The sequence below is a fragment of the Loxodonta africana genome, chromosome 23 (genome assembly GCF_030014295.1).
Source record: "Loxodonta africana isolate mLoxAfr1 chromosome 23, mLoxAfr1.hap2, whole genome shotgun sequence".
NCBI lineage: Eukaryota > Metazoa > Chordata > Mammalia > Proboscidea > Elephantidae > Loxodonta > Loxodonta africana.
Window position 1 is genome coordinate 7,505,373 of NC_087364.1, and position 26,523 is coordinate 7,531,895.

The following is a 26,523-nucleotide window of genomic DNA, read 5'->3' on the forward strand; positions in this document are numbered from 1 at the left end:
CTCCCAGTTGGTCCCCCAAATATCTAATTAGCATAAATTGTAACCTAATTCCAATACAACACTGAACGAACATTATTGCCACTTTTTTTTTTTTATGTTGTTTCTAGGTGTCAGTTTCTCCGAATTTCAGTTTAGGATGCCTGAAACACATCATGCTCAACAGAAGCATGAACTACCTTCCGGAAGTGACTCCAAAGCCTTCTTCCGAAGCCTCCAGGGTTCCTTCAAGGGAGTCCTGGGGCCGTCTGTGAGGGCCCTTAGGCTCCTTAAGTGCTTCTGGGGCAGACTGAGCTGTTTCTACAGAAAGATGATGGGTTATGCACACAGGCCATTTGTTAGATGTTTCTAAGTCAGGGACTATCTATATTATACTCCTCAGATGTTACTTAAGCTTTTTACTATTATTATTATTTTATGTATGTATGTCTTACCTCAGTAACTACACTGTACGCTCCTTGAAAGCAGAAACTGTACCGCCTCATCCTTTGGTCACTCACAGTACACAACGGGTTTTGAAAGATCTAGACTGATTTGATTTTCATTTGAATTTCACTGTTGTTTCAGAAACTGTGATTTGGTCTAGGACCTTACAACAGGTGATTAAATAACAAAATTCTGTATATTAAAGAGCCTCCAACCCCCGCCTTTGTGCTTCTTTTGTATACAAATAAAACAGGCCGTCCTAATGGCGGAAAGCCAAGCCTATAAAACCAGCGCTCAGGTCAGCGCTGGACGCCGCAGGTCCATCTACCCACAGGCTCTTGCTCGGAGCGGCCTTGTCCACGTGTGGGAAGGTGGGTGCGGAAAGGTGGGCCCGGGCAGTGCCCCTGCCTTCGCACCTGGCAGCTGCGCTGCAGATGGCTCCCCAAACGGGAGCTACTTTGTTTATCCCAAGCGCACATCAGCTGTCCTTTGTCACCCTGACCTATAATGCTCCAGTTACAACTGCCAAGCCTGCCCTCCTAGTCTTCCCTCTGGTCAAGCCTTCGCTTCTCTTTTTCATGCTGACCGGTGTTCTGGAGAGAAGGGGGGTACGGGTTGGCGGCTGACTTTCAGCACGGAGCTGACTAGAACTGATGGCAAAAAGTATGCTTTCACCTGTATCAGAAGACCTAAGAAATCTCACCTTTACCTTGCAAAGCCTAAAACTCCAACGACGTCCATCCTTCCTTCCAAAATTCATTGAAAGGATTTTTTTTCCAGATATTCCCAGATTTTGAATCCTAAATATACTTTTTTATTACTATTTTCCGTCATTACTTAAAAATTCCGATTTCAATGTAAAAAGACAATCATCTCACATAACTTAAAGGCTCTCTAAAGGTTAACTTTTGTAAGGACAGTCTGCAAAAGTCTAGAGCATGAAGGCTTTTGGTAGAATAATACAATTATGGCACAAAGATTTTCCGTCTTTAGCACTGTTCAGCACATTATAAATATTAACTAGTGGAATGTTATTTATATGAAGTTTAATAGCGACCCTTGATTCTTGGGCATAACTTTGCACAAATGATCATGTAGCTTATATAGTTTTCTCTGTTATGAGAGGGATAAACATCACGTTTTCATGAAAAATTGCTCCAGGGTTTTTTTTCCCCCAGCTTCAACAGATTCCATGGTTCAGTGTTAATAGTTATTTTAAACTAAAATCCAAAATCCAAATCCATTGCTGTCGAGTCAATTCCAACTCACAGTGACCCTATAGGACACAGTAGATCTGCCTGTATGGTTTCCAAGGAGTGGACGGTGAATTCGAACTACTGACCTTTTGGTTAGCAGCTGAGTTCTTAACCACTGCGCCACCACGGCTCCTATTTTAAAGTACTCTTCCCTTTTTATAAATGTAAAAACATCACTCATTTCTTGGGTGTTATTTGACATATCAAAATAACTATCATGCCTAAAAACCAAGCAAAGCAAATGGGACTAGACACTGACTGATTTCAAATTGCACCCACACCCCCAGCACAACCCTCCCACCCCTCTCCCCAGGCGATGAAGAGGAGACGACTCATTTCAGCACCTGGGAGTTATTACCACAGGGTCCAGATAGAAGCCACTAAACTTGAAGATGGGAAGCAAAAATAATTCACTGAATGATTGATTAATTAGTTAATTAATTTTTTAAAATATATAAGGCAGTCAACAAAAAAGTAAGCCCCCCCCCAAAAAAAAAAGCAGAGAGAGGGGTAAGCATCAAGAAAACAGATATCTGACTGTCTTCTGCACCTTGTAGAGAGCATGTGCAGGAAGGTGTGGCAGGGCCAAAGACAGAAACGGGGAGAGTAGGAAAGCAGTCACCTCCTGTCTGTCAGTCTGTCCTACTGGGATGGCTTGCCTGTGGCTATGATGCTGGACGTCACCACTGATATTTCAAATTCCACTAGGGTCACCCATGGCGGACAGGTTTCAGTGGAGCTTCCAGACTAAGACTAAGAAGAAAGGCCTGGCAATCTACATCCAAAAATTGTTGTTGTTAGGTGCCATCGAGTCCGTTCCAACCCATAGTGACCCTACGCACAACAGAATGAAACACGGCCCAATCCTGCGCCATCCTTACAATTGTTGTTATGCTTGAACTCATTGCTGCAGCCACTGTGTCAAATTAGTCAGAATAAATTTTGTGGATCATAACAAAACATCATCCACTATAGTGCTGGAAGATGAGCCCGCCAGGTGGAAGCCACTCGAGATACAGAGCTGCCGTCGTAACAGACTCAAGCATACCAGAGATGGTGGAGATGGCGCAGGACTAGGCAACGTTTGGTTCTGTTGTTCCTTGGTTCTCCGTGAGTCAGAGTGGGCTCAATGGCAACTAAGAACAACAGGAAAGAAGCAAAGAGCCAGTGAAGGGTACCCACTTTTTTACACAGATTTTCCAGCAAGTAGGCCCACTCTGAGATCCATTTTGTATCCGTCCCATCTCCCATCCCATCCTATCCCCAAATGAAGAGCATGTTTTTTCCCCTTTTCTCCTTTCTCTTCTTCTCCTTTCCCTTTTTGTCTTTGACCTGCTCTAATATCCCTCCTTTCAGGAATCCTTTGTCCTTCCTCCGTTCTCCCAACTACCCTTTGCCTTCTGCCCACTGCACAGCACTGAGGGGCGCTGTTAGCGGATAGTCCCTTCCCCACTGGCTTCTCCATCCACTCAAGGCAGAGGAGGAAGCAGAAGACACCAAAGGGAAAGAGGGAGAGGGGCTGCCCAGCAGCAACCACCAACCCCACACACGCATACACAAATGCTCATCTTTCCCTGGTAGCCCTGAAGTCCCGCCAGATGCCTACACACCTAATATTGCTGTTATCCCTTTTTAAAACAAAGAGAAATGGACAGACGAGTCAAATGATTTGCTAGAAGTATCACAAACCCAAAATGGAATGCCTCATTCCAAACACAGGCTAGGTTAAAACCAATAAGGAATAAATAATGCTACAGGAAAGATGGCTTATCATCTTATTTATTTCTTTTAGATTTGCACACAACTTTTGTGGGGGAAAAGAAAAGTTTTAGATCTCCAAAAGCCATTGCCTTTGAGTCAATTCTGACCCATAGCGACCCTATAGGACACAGTAGAACTGCCCCATAGGGTTTCCAAGGAGCAGCTGGTGGATTTGAACTGCTGACTTCTTGGTTAGCAACCAAGCTCTTAACCACTGCACCACCAGGGATCCTTAGATCTGCAAGTTAGCAATAATTGTTAACTTGAATCTTCCTACCAAAATAAGTTTGTTTTTTTTTTTTTTTTTTAAAAAGTCCTTGTAGAAGTGGCAGCTGGTGGTGATAGGCCTGGTGTTCAGAGAAAGAGTCACGGTGTGGAAAAAGGGAGGGAAGAGAATGAGCATTGCCCTGGCAGCACCAGTTTAATGAAACATGATGTAAAAGTCACAAGAATTTCTATTCTTTAGTTGACAGAACGAGGCCTTAGCTTTTCTACCTTCTCTGGGGCCCTAATTGAGTGTGAGTAATGAATATACATGTTGAGGGGCTCCATCATTGTTGGTGGGTTTTGCATTTGGACACTGCAGTGCTGTTCTCAGTCTGGGCACCATTGTTTGGGAGAGGGAAGGACAGCAGCCCAGATGCTCTGGGCCACCCACAGGATCCAGGCAAAGGGTCATAAATTTCTGAGGGAAGGCAAAGATTTGCAAAAGAATTGGAGATGACTATGAGGAGAGGCTTGAAGAAAGGGACTCTGTTGGTGGTATGATTCCAGTAGATGGACAGCCAGGCCTGACCTTGAGGAGAGCTGTTGCTGTCTGGTATTAACCAAGCACACAGCAGCTCATTGTTACTTCGCTTTGGCTACCAGGTCTCTTGACATAAGGCAGTGTTTGCCAGAATTAAATTTATTAAAATCCATGCACACAACCCATTCTGTTGTGTTTTTTAAATCAAGAATTTATTTCCTTCATAAAAAGTTGGATTTTTTTTGTTTGTTTCTGATTTAAATATTTTTGAAGCCATTAATGTCATTTTTAAGACCTTGATGTCCCTCTCCACCTACTTTTTTAAAAGAAGTTTTCTTTAGTTTGTGTTTTTTTTTTTTTAAGTAGAAGAAGTAGGCTCTTAAAATTGGAACCAGTGAGAACTTTACTTGATTCTTTGGAATTTGGTTAGTCGGTTTCCTCTTGCTCCGCTTTTTTCTTCTCCTTTTTGTGAAATAAAATAATCATTTTCTGAATAAAGAAATGCATTTTTAATTACAGGATTAAGTATGGGGTTTCGTGCTATGTAATTTTAATTCTCTGTAAGTCAGTCAGTCCAACCAATATTCTTACTTATTCCATAGCAACTTTAAACCTGGGAATATTTCTTATTTCTTCTATAATTATTTAAAAGTAATTCTGTAAGATGTTTTTGTAAAAGTTGAGTCATACTACTAAAAAACATGTATTTAAATTGTCAGAAAATGGCAAAGTATATAATATGCATTATTTTTAAGAATAAAGAAATTGATGTAATGGAAAAACTAAAAACCTTGAAGACCAATATTTGCCATGATAGTTCCTGGGTTTTGCAAATGGCTAGACTACTAATCAACAGGTTGGTGGTTCAAATCCACCCATACCTGCCTCAGAAGCAAGGCCTGGCAATCTGCTTCCGATAAGTCACAGCCTTGAAAACCCTGTGGAGCAGTCCTCTGCACACTTGAGGGAGCCATGAGTCAGAATCTACTCGACAGCGACTAACAACAACAGCCAGTTGCTACAATGCCTTGGCCAAGTGGCTTACCCTCTCTGAGCCTGACAGTCCATATCAGAAACTGCGATCCTGTTTCTTTCTACATGATTAGGCAGAGACTAAACACACACAGCTACACGAGAAAGAATTAAAAATCTCATTCCTCTTACATTCTTGCAGAAGTCTCTGGAGAAAAGAGTGGTTTCAGTAAAACATCAGTTTGACCTACAATTATTACTCAGAATAAAATATACCATGCATTTATGCAAGTCACGTTTTGCAAGTCAATGGTTTTTAATAGAGCCAAGAGCTCAGAGGTACATCAGTACTTCTGAACACTCAAAAGGGCTGCCACAAAGTCAGGGGCCTTAAACTCATTCCCTTAAATCCTAAAATAATCCCTCAGAATAGTTATAGAAAATATGGCCAAAATTTACATATAAAAATCTACTATAGATCAATATTAAAAAAAAAAAAGGAACCACCACAACCACAGAGAAGTTATATAGGAAGTAAAACAAATTGCTAAGAAATATATAGGAAAAAATGTCAACTTTGGTAGTAATCAAAGAACAACAAATTGAAATAAAAATTACATTATTTTAATTGTTAAATAAGCAAGTATCTATTTTTAATGATAATATTCAGTGTGTACAAGGTTAAGGTGGAGTTGTTTCTGGTGATGTTTGAAATAGAACACTGTGCAGCAATTCTCAAAAGGGATACAGGAAATATCTTTTAAGTTCCTTGAGAAAAGTTTTCCTCTTTAGCCTAGAAACTGTGCTTCTGAAACTCCATTTTGAAGAAATAATCCAAACTGTGGACAAAAATTTATATACAAAGATTTTTCTCCCAGCATTATTTATAATAGCTAAAAATGGAAACAAAATAAATTCAAAAGTAGGTTCAGATTTATGCAAATTAAAATACAGCTATGATTGAAAATCGTGCCTGTAATTCTATTGAAACAAATGTTTTCAGAATTAATATCTTAGGAGAATGTGCATAGAACAATGTTAAGTGAAGAAAGAAAAATATAAGGTATCATAAACAGTATAATCCCTATATGGTAATACAATATGATAGCAGATTTTATCATTATACATATAAATAACACCAAATATTTATATATAAATACACAAATCCATATTTTCATATTTATGTATAAACATATAAAAATATTTTAAAGAGATTCAAATACTAACAGTATCATCTCTGACTAATTTGCATATTTGTATGATACTTTCTTAATTTTTTGAATTTTTCACAATGAGCCCTATTTTTATTATACAATCAGCATTATATTTAGACAAAAGACTCAGTGAATGTAATTATTTTCAAATGCCACTCAAAGCCTAGTTGCCTGTGTTATAGACCCAGTTGTATCGCAGATGGTAAACCAATTTCCTGGATAACGCATAACTGATTAGGAACAGTTGACAAGGAGAAAGCAGGGCAAGTGAGCTTCCTAGCAGCAGAGGTTCTCAACATTTCCTGACCTCTGGTTTGCCCCATCACACCTGACTGATAACACATACTCCCATTAGTGAGGGTGAGCCAAAAGACTCTCAGAAAACCTGACTTGGAGAATGGAAGCAACAAATCTATAAAACAAAATTCAGAAACATTTATCCCAGGGTATCTAAATTGGGTGTCATAGCATCACGGTTAAACTCTGGCGTCAGAAGGGCTGGTTTTGAACCCCAGATGCATCACTTAGTACAGAGGTAGCCCTAGTGAGACACTTAAGACACTCTGAGTCTCAGTTCCAAATCAGAAAAATGGGGATGAAAATAGAACCTATTTCATAGAGCTGTTGTGAGTGTTAAGTGACTTAATTCAAGGAAGAATGTAGAAAGTACCTGATAATGACAGATTCGGTTGTTACGATTAATATTATCTTCTAAATAATGCTCCTTGAGGCAAGGTTTCTCAAAGTGTGATTCCCCTGACCACTTAGGGGGAGAATTATACGTGAAGCTTGTTACAGATACAAATTTCTGAACCCCACCCAAACCCAACCAGTTGCCATCCAGTCGATCCCAACTCATGACGACCCTATGTGTGCAGAGTAGGGTTTTCAAGGCTGTGACCTTTCAGAAGCAGATCACCAAGGCACCTCTGTGTGGATTCGAACCACCAACCTTTCGGGTAATAGTGAAGTGTTTAGCAATTTGTGCCACCCACGGAATCCGAATCCAAAAAAACTTCCCCTGTGAAATAGTTCCATTTCAATAGCATTACCGAGATTGGATTCCATATTATTTTTTAAATCTCAGAATTTTTAATCCTTCTAAACCCATATTAGCACATTAACCTAATTTATAGACTATATCTTACTTAAGTAGGTAACAATTTAATCTTGCTTTCTGTAAAATAACTGAAGATTATACATGACACCAGTCTCTTTCATTATACTAAAGAGACAACCATTTATTTTAAATGTATGCCATTCAGACTTATTTTTAGCTCACGCTAGAAGTCAAAATACTCATTTTAAAAGTAGAAGAAAGAAAAGTCCAGAATAGAAAAATCTATAGAGACAGAAGAAGATTAGCGATTGCTTAGAGCTGGAGGTGAATGGAGGGGTTGGGGCTTGATAGCTAAAGGGCACAGATTTTCCTTTTGAAATGATGAAAGTGTTGCAAAATTGACTGTTGTGATGGTTGCACACATCTCTGGATATAATAAAATCCGTTGAATTATACACTTTAAATGGGTGAATTGTATGGTATGGGAATTAGAGCTCGATAAAGTTGTTTTAAAGAAAATAAAAGAATGAAACATTTACTTTTTAAATTGAGGCACATAAATGAATACATTCAGAAAGCTTATGATGATTATGGATACTAGCTAAAATGACTCATGTCAGCTTCCAGAAATGCCGCGAATTTCTATTAAGACGACATTCTGTTCTCATAGTCGTTTGGTAAGTATTAAATTTGCTGAAAACAGTAGACTTTAATACTGGGGAAAGACTTTAATCAGGGAAAAGACGATTTAGAGACTTTGGAGGTGCACAATTATGTTCCCAAATAAAACGCTCCGCTTTAATTAAAGTCATCATAATAATGAAAATAGTATTACTGTTCTTTAGTCCACATCACAGTCTCTTAAAAACTCATTGCATCCCTCTGTCAGAGCACTGTATTAGAAAGCTAAACTTAAAAGTGACATCGTAGGAAAATAGGTAAGGTTTGTGAAGAACTTGAGTCAACAGCACCGGAGTCCCTCTCAATGGGCTCAGCAACGGCGACCCCAGATAGTTCATGTGGAACCATGGATGCCCCGAAGAACTTGAGTCAACAGCACCGGAGTCCCTCTCAATGGGCTCAGCAACGGCGACCCCAGATAGTTCATGTGGAACCATGGATGCCCCGAAGGACAGTGACCCCAGTGGTGGTCGTCATTTCCTCTGGATTTGTTAGTAGGAGATGCACCCATCTGTAAAACGGTAACTTTCTCTCTCTAATTGCAACATTTCAGATGCTGAATGAATAAATATACGCCACAAAAAACCTACTTTTTTTTTTTTTAAAACTGGCAGGTTTTTATATAAGGTGGTGTAACAATTAAGCTCTCAATGCTAACTGAAAGGTTGGTGGTTCAAACCCACCCAGCCGCTCCACGGAAGAAAGACCTGGCAATCTGCTCCCATAAAGATTACAGCCTAGAAAACTCTACGGGGCAGTTCTACTCTGTCACCTGGTTTCCCTATGAATCAAAAATCGACTGGACTGCATCTAACATCAACAACAGTCCATTTCAAATAAGCTGTATTTGCTTAAAATGTAATGTCTTGCCACTGACTATTTGCAGCCCAACTGTGATGAAAAAAAGTAATATTCTAATGAAACCAAACAAAACTCCCCTCTCCCCGCAAAAGACATATATATATATTTAGGAAGGAGATCCCAATATATCAAATAGAATCAATGTTTTCAATGTAGGACACTGTAAGATAAATAATTTAAGTGTCCTGCTTCAATTAGTCTAGTCATACCCTCCCACCAGGAAAGACTCCACAGTTCTTAAAGTTCTGTAGCTAGTGACCAAACCCAAAACCCATTGCCGCCAGTGAATTCTGACTCCTAATCACCCTAGGAAGAAATCCATTCCTCCTTGCTGCCACAGGAAGCCAATAAGCTGAACTGCGCCCACCCCTCTTTGAAGCAGTTGCACAAATCACTGCCCCTCCCATCATTTGCTTCTCCTCCAGCCCTCATAGAACGTCCTTCACACAACTTTGCACACTTCTGCTGACTTTCATTTTTTAAGAAGATGACGCAAGTCAGACTTCTGAAGTAGATTCCCCCAGAGCCATGGTACTGCTCTGTAGGTAAAACAGGCTAAACAAAGTGCCTTGCTCATGTAGTCTATTATTTCTGCATTTTCCTAGCTGTTAATACTGGAAATTCAGGTGGCCCCTCGTTCTCTGAACTCTGCCTGTTGGAATTCTGTCTCTTCAAACTGAAAAACCCAGTAGGTTTGGAACTGTTTTCAGAAAATTCCTTGTTATCCAGATTCTCCCAATTCATGATCAAAAACTGAAACTATTCTAGGATTTTACTGGTTGGCAAGAGGCCTGGGTTCTAGTTTACCCTCATCTGCTTTCAATATCTGGGGAATGTGGAACAAGTCATTTCACTACACTGGGTCTCAGCTGCTTCATTTAATCTAATTCAACAAGCATTTATTGGATGCCCACTATTACCCAAGCACCTCACCAACTCAAGAGAGGGGCCGACGCCAGTCATGTGCAAGACCTGAGTCATCCATTTCAAGTGCTGACATGTGGCCAGTGTGACTGAAGCACTGAATTTTTAGTTTTACTTAATCTTGATCAATTCGAGTATAAAAACTGATACTTTAGTCAGTTATTGAAAAATATTTAATATGTTTGGAACAACTTGAGTAAACAAACAAACAAAAAAACCAAAGCTGTTGCCGTCGAGTCGATTCTGACTCACAGTGACCCTATAGGACAGAGTAGAACTGCCCTGTAGAGTTTCCAAGGAGCGCCTGGCGGATTTGAACTGCTGACCTTTTGGTTAGCAGCCGTAGCAGTTAACCACTACGCAACTTGAGTAGTGGAATCTAATTTTCAATTATCGATTTTATGAAATCTAAATACAAATGGGAGCCCTGGAGGCACAGTAGTTAAGAGCTATGGCTGCTAACCAAAAGGCTGACAGTTCAAATCCACCAGTGGCTCTTTGGAAACCCTATGGGGCAGTTCTACCCTGTCCTGTAGGGTCGCTATGAGTCAGTTCTCACCGCAATGGGTTTTAAATAGAAATCAAGAATTTCCAGTGAAAATTAGGTGTATAGGTTGAGATGTACTGTAAGAATACAGATTTTGAAGACTAGTATAAAAAAAGAGAAAGCAAAGTATCCTGTTAATAATTTTGATATTGGTTATATATTGCAATGGCAATATTTTATACATACTGGGTTATGTAAAACATCTTGTTAAAATTATTTCACTGGTTTCATTTTACATTTTTTAATGTGCCTATTTTTTTTTTTTTTTACTGTGGCTCACATTATATTTCTGGGGGACAGTGCTGCTTCTAGAAACCCAAAACAAATTATTCCATGTACCATTCCTGTCCCATCTCCATCTAACCCCCCACTACGATGCACTTGTCTAGGTTTTTCTCTGCGGAAAACCCCACCCAATTACCTTCCTAACTTTTTGTGCCCTACTTACTTCTATGTCTTCCCCAAACTGTCCCTCTGATAGCACTTAAAAAACCCCGTTACCATCAAGTCTCCAACTCATAGCAACCCTACAGAACAGAGTAGAGCTGCCCCATAGGATTTCAAAAGAGTGGGCGGTGCATTCGAACTGCTGACCTTTTGGTTAGCAGCCATAGCACGCTGTCACTCTTAATCACTGCGCAACCAGGGCTTCCTGTTAAAATACATTTGCTTACTCTTTGGCTTCCTCCAATACATTAAACTTCAATGAGGAGAGAAACTGAGTTTGGTTTGCTATTGCTCTTCTAGTGTCTGGCATAAATAGAGTAGGTACTCACCCAAAATCCCTAAATCCATGGCCATCCAGTTGATTCTAACTCATAGCAACCCTACAGGACAGAGTAGAACTACCCCATAGGATTTCTAAGGAGTGGCTGGTGGATTTGAACTGCCGACCTTTTGGTTAGCAGCTGAACACTTAACCACCACACCACCAGGGCTCCAGGTGCTCACAGTAGGTGTTATATAAAACAATGAATATAACCAAAAAACAATGAATATAGATGTTGCTAAAAAGTTAGTACCTCAGAAGGTGAAACTATTAACAAGTTGTTTTATATATATATATACACACACACACACACATACACACCAAACCAAACCCAGTGCCGTCACTTCTGACTCATAGCAACCCTATACAACAGAGTAGAACTGCCCTATCGAGTTTCCAAGGAGGGCCCGGTGGATTCGAACTGCCAACCCATATGGTTAGCAGCCGTAGCACTGAACCATTATGCCACGAGGGTTTATATACATATACATATATATAAAACAATTGATATTAAAGTATAAATACTTGTAAGTTACTTTAGACAAATTTTTCCAGTTTTAAAAGTACTGCAGTTGTTGTTGTTAGGTGCCGTCGAGTCACTTCTGACTCAGCAACCCCACAGACAACAGCACAAAACACTGCCTGGTCTTGCATCATTCTCACAATTGTTGCTATGCTTGAGCCCACTGTTGCAGCCACTGTGTCAGTCTATCTCGTTGAGGGTGTTCTTTTTTTTCAACGGCCATCTAATTTACCAAGCACAATGTCCTTCTCCAGGTACTGATCCCTCCTGATAAAATGTCCAAAGTACGTGAGACAAAATCTCATTATCCTCACTTCTAAGGACCATTCTTGTTGTATTTCTTCCAAGACAGATTTGTTTGTTCTTCTGGCAGTCCATGGTATATGGTGTATTTAATATTCTTTGTGAACAACAGGGTTCAAATGCATCACTTCTTCGGTCTTCTTTATTCATTATCCAGCTCTCGCATGCATATGAGGTGATTGAAAATACCATGGCTTGGGTCAGGTGTCCTTAAAGTGACATCTTTGCTTTTTAACAAAAGAATTTCAAGGCAGGAGTTATTCCAGCAAAACTATACATAATATTAAATATAACTTTCTTCCTATTGTGTTTACCTGAACATTTTGGACTTAAATTGGCATACCTCTAGGAACTTCTGCAGCATTTTCTCCACACTCAAAAAAAAAAAAAAGTAAATAAACAAATTAATGTCTCCCATTGCAAGTATTCCTCGAGATACAAATGGGCAACACTCTACTAACTCCTTAGTAAAAACATAAATCAGTAAAGCAACTTGAAAAAAGACACAACAGCTCAATACTTTGTTTTTCCTCATTATACGCTTTAACTTGGGACACAAAATGACTTCCCTGGCATCTCTGACTGTTATTTTTGGTGACATAATGCATAGCATGAGAATTGCTATTTATATTTTAATTAGACTGAATTCCCACTCATAATGAAATATGTGTTTGCATATTATTGCTAAAATGTAAAAATAATGGAGTTGCATTCCTTGAAAATTTCTTTTGCAACCTTAGTTCCCATTGCTGCAGAGGTTTTATTTATCTTTTTTAATTTTATTATAACAACAATACCATCATTTAACATATAATGAGCTTCATCCCCCCTACCCCCCTCCCCGTGTATATACATAGATTTTTGCCAAGAACCCTCTGGACTCTGATGGAAGAATACCTGAAAAAAAAAAAAAATAGAGCTCACAGCTATGTCAAGAAAAGTATGGGTGTCTACCGTGTTACCCACTGATGCTTCTGCCCAAAACGTTAAAAACTTTAGATTAGATTCCAAAAATGTGAGCCTCAGGTCTGGAAGTCAAAGCCAAATCTGCATGACTTCAAACGGAATCTGCTTTTCTGTCCGTAATTCTTTGCCAGAGAAACTCTACCAAGGAGCTCATTGCTCAGAATCTCAGTACACACGCTCTTCACTTATTGACATGGTTAAGTTCCAAAGACCAGGTCCTTATGTAAAAATCAACGTTATGTGAAAAGGGAGGATGACCTCATCAGATCACAAAATGGAGGATGACTACATCATTACATAACTGCCAAATTACATCATTACACAACTGCCAAACCACTGAGACTCATGGATCAGCTAAGTTGACACATAACCTTAACCATCAATCACAGCCAGCATTACTCTCACCTCCCACCTTGGTATTCGTTACTGACAGATGCAAGTCATTAATGTGCAAAATTGTCAGAGAGTAGATTTTTTACTATTGTCATAAATGCAAAATATTGGATGAGATAGTCAATAAATGAGGAGTAGGTATATTCAGGAATGTGTAACACAAAATATCTATTAAATTATATAGCTCCCTTTGCGTTAAAAGAGAGAGAAGCACTTGACTAATGTGTAGAGTGAATCAGCAGAAACAAAATACACATCATAAGAATACACCAGAGGGCTCAGCAGCAGCTTTGAGCTGGCAGAAATAAGAAATCGTGACATTGAAGATAGACAAATGAGATTAACCAGTATAAAATACAAAGAGAAAAAAACAACAAAGAAAAATAAAGAGATCTCAAAGATTTATGCTACACCATCAAGCATACCAACATATACATAATGGGAGTTTGAGAAAGAGAGGAGTGAGAAAAAGAGACAAAAAAACATGAAGAAATAATGACTGAAAACCTTGCCAGTTTATGGGAAAACATTACACATCTACAAAGCCCAAAAAATTCCGAGTAGATTCACATACCTATAGATCATTTTAACAATCCAACTGTTGACAGTCAAAGACAAAAAGGAAATCTTGGAAGCAGCAAGAGAGAAGTGACTCATCACATATAAGGAATCTTCAATAAAATTAACAGCTAGTTACTTATCAGAAACCATGGAATTCAGAAGGAGGTAGTCTGACATATTCAAAGAAAAAAGTCTGTCAACCAAGAATTACAATACACCATATTAATAGAGTAAAGTACAAAAAAAAAAAAAAAAAACCATGAGCAGTTCAATAGATGTGGGAAAAACATTTGACAAAATCCCAAATCCTTTGGTTATAAAGACACTCGACAAACAGGAATGGAAGGGAAATACCACAATCTGATAAAAAGACATCTATAAAAACAATTCACAGCTAACTTCATATTTAATGGTTAAAGATTGAAACCTTTCCTCCTAAGATCAGGAGCAAGACAAGGATGCCCACTCTTTTCATATCTATTCCACCTTGTACTGGAGGTTCTAGCCAGGGAAATTAGAAAAGAAAAAGCAACAAAAGGCATCCAGGTTGGAAAGGAAGAAGTAAAAGCATCTCTATTTTCAGATAACAACATCTTGGATATAGGAAACCCTAAGGAATCACCCTTCAAAATTTATTAAACCTAATAAATAAGTACAATATACACGATCAATAAACATATCAATTATATTTCTATACACTAGCAATGAACAATACAAAAGTGAAATCAATAAAATAATTCCATTTACAAGAGCATTAAAGAAATAAAATATGAGTAAGTTTAACAAAGTAAGTATAAGACTTATACGCCACAAAACACTGTTGAAAGAAATGTAAAAAGACCTAGATAAATGGAAACATCCCATATTCCGGGCTCAAAGACTTAATATTGTTAAGATAGCAATTCTCCCCAAATTTATCTACAGATTCATTGCGGTGCCTATCCAACTCCAAGCTGGAATTTTTGCAGAAATTGGTGAGTTGATGCTAATATTCATATGGAAATGCAAGGAAACCAGGATAGCCAAAACAATCTTGAAAAGAACAAATTTGGAGGACACATTTCCCATTTTCGTGATTTATTACAAAGCTACGGTAATCAAGACCGTGAAGTAACGGCACAAGGATAGATACATAGATCAATGAAAAAGAATTGGAAGTCCAGAAATAAAACTTAACATTTATGGTCAACTGATTTTCACCTAGGATCCCAAGACAATTCAATGTGGAAAGCACAGTCAAAATGAATCAAAGACCTAAATGCAAGAGACAAAACTATAAAACGCTTAGAAGAAAACATAGGCTTAAATCTTCATGACCTTGGATTAGACAATGGTTTCTTAGATGTGACATCGAAAGTGCAAGCACCAAAAGAAGAAAAAAAAAAAAGATGAATTGAACCACTTCGAACTTTTAAACTTTTATATTTCAAATGAAAATGCAAAGAGAACATACAACATGGCATGAAATATTGGCAAATTACATATCTGTTATCGTTCTTGTATCTAGAATATATAAAGAACTCTCATAACTCAATAACAATAAAAGGACAAATAACCCAATAAAAAAAATGGGCAAAGAATATGAATAAATGTTTTCCCAAAGAAGATATACAAATGGTAAAGAAGCACATGAAATGGTTCTCAACATCACTTGTCATTAGGCAATGCAAATCAAAACCAAGAGATACAGTTTTATACTCAACTCAAAATGTTTTAAGCCACTCTGTAAAAATAGTTTGGTAGTTCTTCCAAAAGTTAAACATAGAGTTACCATATGACTCACCAATTCCACTCCTAGATATACACCCAAGAGAATTAAAAATACATCCATCCAAACACTTTTGGATAGTGATTGAGAGGAAAAAGATAAATAAATATGACATATCCATACAATGAAATATTATTCAACAATAAAAAGGAATAAGTACTGACACATGCTACAATATGGATAAAACTTGAAAATACTGTGCAAATTGAAAGAACACAGTCACAAATGACCACAGATTATATAATCCCATTTATATAAAATGTCTTGAATAGACAAATCCATATAGATAGAAAGCAGATTAGTGGTTGCCAGGGACTCGGGGGGAATGGAGAACAGGGAGTCATCTCCAAAGTTTACAGCGTTTCTTTCTGGCATGAGGAAAATGTTCTGCAATTAGATAGTGGTGATGGTCACACAATTTTGAGAATTTTCTTAGCAAAAAAAAACTTCTGAAAAAACAACAAAAATGAACACATCAAAGCAAAATATAGCAGTGAGAAGTAAATCTATAGTTTTTGATGTGAACCTTGTAGGGTGGATATAGGTTTGAAAGAGAAGAACATAGTATTCACAAAGAGCTAGAACAGAACAGAAAGCCTCTGGTAAATTGGAAATTAGCAATGGTCTAGTGGCTAAATCGTAGAGCAGTTTGGAAAGATGAGGCTGGAGAGCTGAAATAAAATAAGATTTCAGAAGCCCCTGAATGCTCAGATGGAAGTTTCTACCAGAAGATATGTGATGGTAGCCAGTGAAATCTTCAGCGATAAGAACATCTTTGAAGGACATCATTGTGGGTCAGTTTGGACCCCCACTTCCAGGAATTCTAATCAATAGTAAAAAAAATAGAATCTCAAAATTTCATAGCCATAAGGGACTATGCTGTCATCTAGTTCTGTGATTTAGAAGCATTAGAACTCATTTTTTCAAAAAGAAATATTAGGTAGAACTCCAAAATGTAAAACAGATCAAAAGAAACTGGCTCTATGAGCAAGGCTCCCAAAACCTTGACCTCTCAGCCACCCATGGAACATCCATTGAGGGAAGCAACTGCAGGATAAAATCTTCATTTTAAAGAGAAAATCACCAAAACCAGAAGGAATAAGTTAACCTTCACAAAAATACAAATAATTATTGGCAAAATGTGTCCAAGGGTTTGAAGGAAACAGCAAAAGCAGAGATAAAGAGCGCATGGTACGTGTTCAGGAAAAGAGTAGTTCAGTGTGGCAAGAGCCAAGACAATTGTATTTCTGTGATGAAGTTATTTAGACTTGGAACGAGTTTAAATTAGGCTATGATGGAAAACCCTGGTGGAGTAGTGGTTAAGTGCTACAGCTGCTAACCAAGAGGTCAGCAGTTCGAATCCGCCAGGCACTCCTTGGAAACTCTATGGGGCAGTTCTACTCTGTCCTATAGGGTCACTATGAGTTGGAATCAACTCGATGGCACTGGGTTTTGTTTTAGGCTATGATGTAATCTCCCGATGCATGGGACCATATCTAAAACATGATTTGTATCTTTGTAGTGTGCACTGTTTTTGTTGTTAGCTGTTGTTGAATTGGCTCCCAACTCATGGTGACCCCATGTACAACAGAACAACATGCTGCCCAGTCCTGGGTCTGACCATTGTGCTCCACTGGGTTTTCACTGACTGATTTTTGGAAGTAGGTTGCTAGGCCTTTCGTCTTAGTTTGTCTTAGTCTGGAAATTCTGCTGAAACCTGTTCAGCATCATAGCAAAACACAAGCCACCACTGACAGACGACTGGTAGCTGCATATGAGGCACATTGGCCGGGAATCAAATTCAGGTCTTCCATTTGGAAGGCAAGAATTCTACCACTGATGTACCATAAGATACAGATGTCCAGAAGTGTGGGGTAGAGGTGTCCCTTTGAGGAAAATCAGGTTATTCTTCTCTCACCCTAACAGTGTACCAGAAAACACAAGGAAACCTTGGTGAGAACTCACCTACCCTCCAAAGTAAGGAAGGAGGGGGGCAAGTTTTCCATGCATGTACAATAGAAAACAGAAGCTCTGATTTCTTAACGGCCTGATAGCAATATACAAAGTCCACATTTTGGTTCCAGATTTTCATGTTTTCTGACCAACAACAGAACCAAAGAGGAATCGTTCAGTTGTATAAATAAAACAAGCTGACATTTCTAAGAGGTGCCCACCAGTCCTGCCTGACCTTCACTCACAACTCCAACAATTGGTGCAAACTTTGGTGGCGAATGCCCCTGAACTTAGTCACAGTCTTAGTTGAATGGGAAAAAAAAGTACATGAACTTATCTGAGAAACAAAGAATGGTGAGAAAGAGACTGCCAACCTCAAGTGAGACAGACTCTTTGTCAAGACTTTTCCCAAGTTTGAATGCCCAGTGAAGACGTACACAATAGGGAAAACTCAAGCGGCCAAGGAGGAGGAAATATATTTATTTTCACGGCATTGTTTGTTGCATTAGATCATGATTCACAGGAAGCACCGTTGCTCCCGTTTGAGTTCTAGTAGTTATAAGACGCAGGTTATGCTCCCAGGAGCTGGTTGCGAACGCTCACAACAATGACAGTGTGCTATATTTTAATACCTAATAATGGCATTATTCAATAAAACCCAGTATCATCCCTCAGTAATGGGAAGCAGCCACCAGGCTTAAATTAGAGGACATTTCACAGGATCACAGGGCTAATCCTTATTTAATAAACTCATGTGAAAAAAAAAGTCCTAGCAAATATCTTCTTGTCATGGTAGGGAGAGTTTCCCGGCCCTTTCTTTGTTCAGCATTAACGCTACTAAAGGGCTTATATCAACAATGGGTTCTTTCAGGTATAGTCTTCTATTATTAAAGTTCGTCTGAAAAGAGTTTTTCTTTGGGGGAATCCATGCCAAAGTATCTTTCCTAAGGATGCAACACATGGAGGCATGTAAAACAATTGTTGGGTTAGGAGGGAAAATACGCCTGACATCACCCATGATGCACTTTGTTCTCATGGTCATAAAATGCGATCATTGTCCACAAACTTGGATAGAAGTCATGGAGAGAATGTTTCTGTCACTAGGGAAAAATAACTCATCTTCAGCTCACCAAGTGGCTGTCGGTTTTAGCACGGGGCAAACATCCAGAGGATGTTGCTGGTTAATCAAAGGCCAGCTGCCGAGGGCCAGATTCTCCTCCAGCGGGATGGGTCAGAGGTGGCCCTCGGAAGGAAACAAGGTTGCACCCATTCTCCCAACGTGCCGTAGATCAACACCACTCTGTGCTCCTCTGCGTTTGACCTTCGTCTTCCTCAGTTGTCTTGTTTTCAAGAGTGGTTTCCCTACCCCCCCCCCCGCCCCACATTATAACAGCTGCAGAGGACTCTTGTTTAGATCCTTTACCCTACTTCACATGTCCTTCTCACCTCCCTCTGCCAAAAAAAGCATATCCCCTTCTTTTGAGAGGGTGGGATTAAACAATAAAAATCGTCCCTTTGGAATCGAGGGCTAAGCTTGCCCTTTCCACAGCAAGCTCAGCAAGAGATCAGGATGAATCAAAACATGCCTCACGTTTTCAAAGAAAATGCCTACTCAAATAAGATTTTTGATGACTTTAATTTTCCCCTTTGAGCCTCCAGTAGAATCATAACTTCCTTGATGTGGAGTAAAGGACATTGGCTCTGTTAACCAAAATACTACAAAGCTGCTGAGTGAAGGGCAGAGGACAGTTTGGCAATCAGATGCTTATGGAAAGGATTTTGTCTTAGAGTAGCCTGCTTCTAGCATTCATGACACCGTGCCAACGAGTAAAATGGGCTCCATATATAAACCTTGTTATGATGTTATAATGAAACATCCTGGTCCATTAGTCCTCAAAGCATTAGGCTTTTTTGTTGTCTTTTTTTAGCTTAGTGGGTTGTGTGTCTAAATGTGGTGCACTGCTAAATCAAATTAAATTAAAAGAAACAAATAAAACTGAAGCTAATAAACGCAAGCCTCACAGGTTACCTTGGGACTTCTATATTATCTAATTATTGCATTGGTTAACTTTTTTCTTTTTTTCAACACTTGTGAAGGATGAGTCAACTTTGATGAATATAACAATAGCTTAAATCTTCTAGAGGTCAGTGAATATCATCCAACAAATATGAAAGGAAAAAGTCTCCTCTGTTTTTCTCATCTTGATAAAAACTGAAAGCTTTTATTCAGACAAAAAAAAAAGGATGCTTTAATCAGATATTACTGTATTATTTCCTAAAATTCTGGAAAATGTATTTTATTCTCTGTATTGGACATGAGAAGAAATTCCTTTTACCATCCATCTTTTATATTCTCTGTTCCCACCAGGTACGGGGACTTAGTTACAAGCCTAGAGGGTGACCTCTAACTTTGCCTGTTCCAAAGTCTTATACACTGAAGGCAAAAACCCAAACCAGTCGCCGTTGAGCTGATTCTGACTCATAGCAAACCCATGTGTGTCAAAGTAGAGCTGTGCTCCATAACATTTTCAATGGTTGATTTGGGGGAAATAGATCACCAGAATTTTCTTCCAAGACACCTCTGGGGTGGACTCAAACTTCCAACCTTTCAGTTAGCAGCTAAGCATGTTAACTGTTTGCACCACCCAGGACTCTCTTTCCAAGATAAACCAAAAAAAGCCATTGCCTTCAAGTCAATTCTGACTCATAGCAACCCCATAGGCCAGAGCAGAACTGCCCCCATAGGGTTTCCAAAGAGCAGCTGGTGGATGGGAACTGTCGACCTTTGGGTTAGCAGCCGAGCTCTTCACCACTGCTCCACCAGGGCTTCCACTCCAAAATAAGTGGGCCTAAATTACACTGTGTAGTTTGCTTCAGAGCATTGTTTTCACTACCACTGCTCGTGACCATGTTTGTAAAGGCAAGGAAAATGGAGAGACATTTCTACAGATGGCTGAGACCAACCTACTTCCCTATGGTCCCTGAGAGGGAGAGAACTGGAGTAGCATATTGGGAGGCATTGAATAAATTACCTCAGTTTCCCAAGTGCAAAAATGGTCTTTCTGGGAAAATCTTTCTGGCCTTTTCCTCAGGGAAAACTTGGGAGTGGATGTACACATTCCTCAGGCTACATAATATTTCCTTCTTTGACCTTGACCTCCCCACAGCATAGTGTAGCATAGGAGAAAGGGCATTAGAGCTTTGGAGCATGAGGGACCTCAACTTTCACCTTGTCTCTGCAACTTACTAGCTGTGAGACCCAGGGTAAGTTACTTAACCACTACGAGCTTCAGTTGTGGATTTATAAAAGGAGCTCTGGTGACGCAGTAGTAAACACCCAGCTGCAAACCAGGGCTTTGAACCAGTTTGAGCCAGTTCAGTCATGGCCAAAAAAGCTAAACCAGAACAGACCCAAATTTTTAAAATTTGGGTAATCCAGAATGATAACTGGAACAGGAAAAATTACGGGCCAAAACCCTGGAATAAGGGACTTGAAGAAGCTCAGTGAGCCCTTTCAGGAGCCTGATGCATGAGGCTGGATTATTACCAGGACTGAGGAGGGTGACACATATTCAAAGCGGCATAGCTGGCCACCACCTTTGAGCTGAACACTGGTGTTTCCGACTCGGCACAAATCTGAAGGGCAACGGATTTGGTTGCTATGCAACATGTATGCTGCCCTTGTTTTCTAAGAGGGAGATTAAGTTTCTAGCAGGGCTTTGACCCAAAATTTTTCCCATTTAGGTTGTGGCTTTGGTTCAACCAAATTTTAAAAATTCGGGTCTGTCCCATTGTCACTTCCTTGGCCATGATTGAAAGAAGAAGAACTGGTTTGAAGCCCTGCTGCTGACCGAAAGGTTGGTGGTTTGAACCCACCCAGTGGCTCTGCAGGAGAAAAGGCCTGGCTATCTGCTCCCATAAAGATTAGTCTAAGAAACCCTCTGGGGCAGTTCTACTCTGTCACATGAGTCACTATGGGTCACTATGAGTCAGAATCCACTCGACGGCACACAACAACAACAAAAAGCAAAGCAAAAAAAACCTCAAAACCCTGGAGTAAGGATTAAAAGAGGTAGTACCCTTAAAGAATGATTTGCAGAGTAAGCATTCAATAGATGCTACTAACTTACATTGAATTGTATTTTTAGACAACACATGGAAATCATGGATCTACAAAAAAGTCTATGCTCTCTCACTCCTTACTCCTATACCCTAAACCCCACTAAAAAAAAAAAAAAGACAAATACCACAGTGGGGTTTCTGAATTCTGAGATATTTCAGTACGGTTATAATTCACTGAGAGGCGTTCACTCTCTACTAAATGGTTTCAAGAAAATCTGAATTCCTTCTCATCTGTGCTGTGTCCCTGAGATTCATGGAAACCACCAGTAGACTCTGATGCTGGCTGTTCCATCAGTAGTTCACTGGGGCATTATTTAAAACAAATTTCCAACAAAATAAAGCCTCTCCCTTTTGTAAACGTAAATTATATTTAATATGCCTGGGAACTTATGAGTTGCCAAAATCTGAGGCAAGACAGCTTTTATGACTTCAGTCCGTTCTCAGCCTTTGATTACAATTTTATTTCCTTTGGCATCAAAAGACAAACTATTTTAGTGAACAATGTTCTTCCTTTAGCAAGAGCGAGGATCTAGTTACTTGGCAAGGACCTGTTCATTTGCCAGACAATATGTCCAAACTCCTAGCAATAGCTGAACCACTGAATTTGATTTAAAAGCAACAAGGAGTAAGGAAAGCAACCAAAAGTACAGACAGTCACAGTAGTCAAAACAGCCTGGTACTGGTACAACAACAGATACATAGACCAGTGGAACAGAATTGAGAATCCAGACATAAACCCGTCCACATATGAGCAGCTGATATTTGACAAAGGCCCAAAGTCAGATAAATGGGGAAAAGACAGTCTCTTTAACAAATGGTGCTGGCATAACTGGATACTAATTCGCAAAAAAATGAAACAAGACCCATACCTCACGCCACGCACAAAAACGAACTCAAAATGGATCAAAGACCTAAATGTAAAATCTAAAACGATAAAGATCATGGAAGAAAAAAATAGGGACAACACTAGGAGCCCTAATACATGGCATAAACAGTATACAAAACATTACTAACTATGCAGAAAAGAAACTAGATAACTGGGGGCTCCTAAAGATCAAACACCTATCCTCATCCAAAGACTTCACCAAAAGAGTAAAAAGATTACCCACAGACTGGGAAAAAGTTTTCAGCTACGACATTTCCAATCAGCACCTGATCTCTAAAATCTACATGATACTGCAAAAACTCAACTACAAGAAGACAAATAACCTGATTAAAAAATTGGCAAAAGATGAGACAGAAAGGGCCACATGAACTAGATACTTACATCATCCTGAGACCAGAAGAACTAGATGGTGCCCGGCTACAACCGATGACTGCCCTGACAGGGAGCACAACAGAGAACTCCTGAGGGAGCAGGAGATCAGTGGGATGCAGACCCCAAATTCTCATAAAAAGACCAGACTGAATGGTCTGGCTGAGACTAGAAGAATGCTGGTGGTCATGGTCCCCAAACCTTCTGTTGGCCCAGGACAGGAACCATTCCCAAAGACTACTCATCAGACATGGAAGGGACTGGACAATGGGTTGGAGAGAGATGCTGATGAAGAGTGAGCTACTTGTATCAGGTGGACACTTGAGACTGTACTGGCATCCCCTGTCTGAAGGGGAGATAGGAGGGTAGAGAGGGTTAGAAACTGGCAAAATGGTCACGAAAGGAGAGACTGGAAGGAGGGAGTGGGCTGACTCATTAGGGGGAGAGTAAATGGGAGTATGTAGTAAGGTGCATATAAGCTTATGTGTGACAGACTGACTTGATTTATAAACTTTCACTTAAAGCACAATAAAAATTAATTTAAAAAAATGGGCAAAAGATATGAACAGGAACTTCACCAAAGAAGACATTCAGGTAGCTAACAGATACATGAGGAAATGCTCACGATCATTAGCCATTAGAAATGCAAATCAAAACTACAATGAGATTCCATCTCACTCGAACAAGGCTGGCATTAATCCAAAAAACACAAAATAATCAATGTTGGAGAGGTTGTGGAGAGACTGGAACACTTATACACTGCCGACGGGAATGTAAAATGGTACAACCACTTTGGAAATTGATTTGGCGCTTCCTTAAAAAGCTAGAAAAAGAACTACCATACGATCCAGCAATCCTACTCCTTGGAATATATCCTAAAGAAATAAGCGCCTTTACACGAACAGATATATGCACACCCATGTTCACTGCAGCACTGTTTACAATAGCAAGAAGATGGAAGCAACCAAGGTGGCCATCAACGGATGAATGGATACATAAATTATGGTATATTCACACAATGGAATACTACACATTGATAAAGAACAATGATGACTCTGTGAAACATTTCATAACATGGAGGAATCTGGAAAGCATTATGCTGAGTGAAATCAGTCAGTTGCAAAAGGACAAATATTGTATGAGACCACTATTATAAGAACTTGAAAAATAGTTTAAACAGAGGAGAAAATATTCTTTAATGGTTATGAGAGTGGTGAGGGAGGAGGGAGTGGGGTATTCACTAATCAGATAGTAGATAAGAACTATTTTAGGTGAAGGGAAAGACAACACACAATACAGGAGAGGTCAACACAACTGGACTAAACTAAAAGCAAAGAAGTTTCCTGAATAACTGAACACTTCGAAGGCCAGCGTAGCAGGGGCGGGGGTTTGGGGACCATGGTTTCAGGGGACATCTAGTCAATTGGCATAATAAAATCTATTAAGAAAACATTCTGCATCCCACTTTGCAGAGTGGCACCTGGGGTCTTAAACAGTAGCAAGCAGCCATCTAAGATGCATCAATTGGTCTAGACCACCTGGAGCAAAGGAAAATGAAGAGCACCAAAGACACAAGGTAATTATGAGCCCAAGAGACAGAAAGTGCCACATAAATCAGAGACTACATCAGCCTGAGATCAGAAGAACTAGATGGTTCCCAGCTACAACTGATGACTGCCCTCACAGGGAACACAACAGAGAACCCCTGAGGGAGCAGGAGAGCTGTGGGATGCAGGCCTCAAATTCTCATAAAAAGACCAGACTTAATGGTCTGACTGAGACTAGAAGGACCCTGGAGGTCATGGATTCTGGACCTTCTGTTAGCCTAAGACAGGAACCATTTCCAAAGCCCACTCTTCAGACAGGGATTGGACTGGACTATGGAATAGAAAATGATACTGGTGAGGAGTGAGCTTCTTGGTTCAAGTAGACACATGAGACTATGTGGGCAGCTCCTGTCTGGAGAGGAGATGAGAGGGCAGAGGGGGTCAGAAGCTGGCCAAATGGACACGAAAATAGAGTGAAGGGGAAGGAGTGCGTTGTCTCGTTAGGGGAAGAGCAACTAGGAGTATACAGCAAGGTGTATATAAATTTTTGTATGAGAGACTGACTTGATTTGTAAACTTTCACTTAAACCACAACAGAAATTAAAAAAAAAAGGACAGGCAGTCCCAGGTTACAAGTGTCCGACATACACACTCATATTTAAGAACGGACTGCCATAATGAGTTAAATACACTGTTTCATATTAATGAATGTACGCACTACTTTGTGATGTTCATGAAAACATTGAATGGTTTGGAAGGGTTTCTTAAGTGCTTTATATGCATACCAAAACCAAAAACCCATTGCCATCGAGTTGATTCCAACTTATAGCAACCCTATGGGACAGAGTAGAACTGCCTCATAGGGTTTCCAAGGAGTGGCTGGTGGATTCGAACTGCTGATCTTTTGGCTAGCAGCTGAGCTCTTAACCACTACACCACCAGGGGTCCTTTATGTGCAAAGAAAGGTAAAATATATACTATATGCCAAGACAAACATTTGACTAACTTACACTAAATAAGAACTGTATGCACCTGTTCCAACTTACATACAAATTCAACTTAAAGACAGACTTAGGAAGGCATCTCATTTGTAACTGGGGACTGCTTGCATATGGCTCCCTGAAGTGTGTAAACTTAGAGTGTTACTTGGTTCATTATCATTTTACCATCGTCTTCTCAAATGTATCCCTGCTATGTGGTTACATTTGGGAGTGGAGGTCAAATAGCTACACCTTCATCTGTCCCTAGACTGGATATTTAAATTACTATGTTTCAAAATATTCTGTTCCAATTAAAATCCTCCCCCGGCCCCCAGGTGCTTTTTCAGAGTCACCTGATATTTAAAACTACCTTTGCGACTTTGTTCTCTTCAACCAGCACTTTTCCTCAAGAACCACCTTAACCTCCCCTGTGTATTACCTCGGCCTCTGACAAGTTGTTCTCACAAAAAAAACTTTCAGATTCTCTCAGTCACATGAACATCATTCCTTTGGAGTTCATCTGAGGTTTCAATGTGTTCGTAGAATCTTTCCTTGATTACTTGAGGAGTGCCAAGTAATATTACTGGTAGCTTCATCTTAGCAAATTGTCTAACCTCCCCTTCCATCAGGAAGGCTTTTCTCCTTGTTTATGAGGACTTGGAGTCCCTGGGTAGTGTAAATGTTAATGAGCCCCGCTGCTAACCAAAGGCCTGTGGTTTGAATCCACGAGAAACACCTCAGAAGAAAGACCTGGCTATCCACTTCCAAAAAATAACCCATTGATAACCTTATGAGGCACAGCTCTACTCTGACATACATGGGTCACCGTGAGTCGGAATTGATGGCAGCTGAAGGAAAAGAAGGTGTGAAGACTGGGAGTATTATAATCCTCTTAGGAGGTGCAGAAAGAAGCATTCGAACTCAGAGACTCCAAAT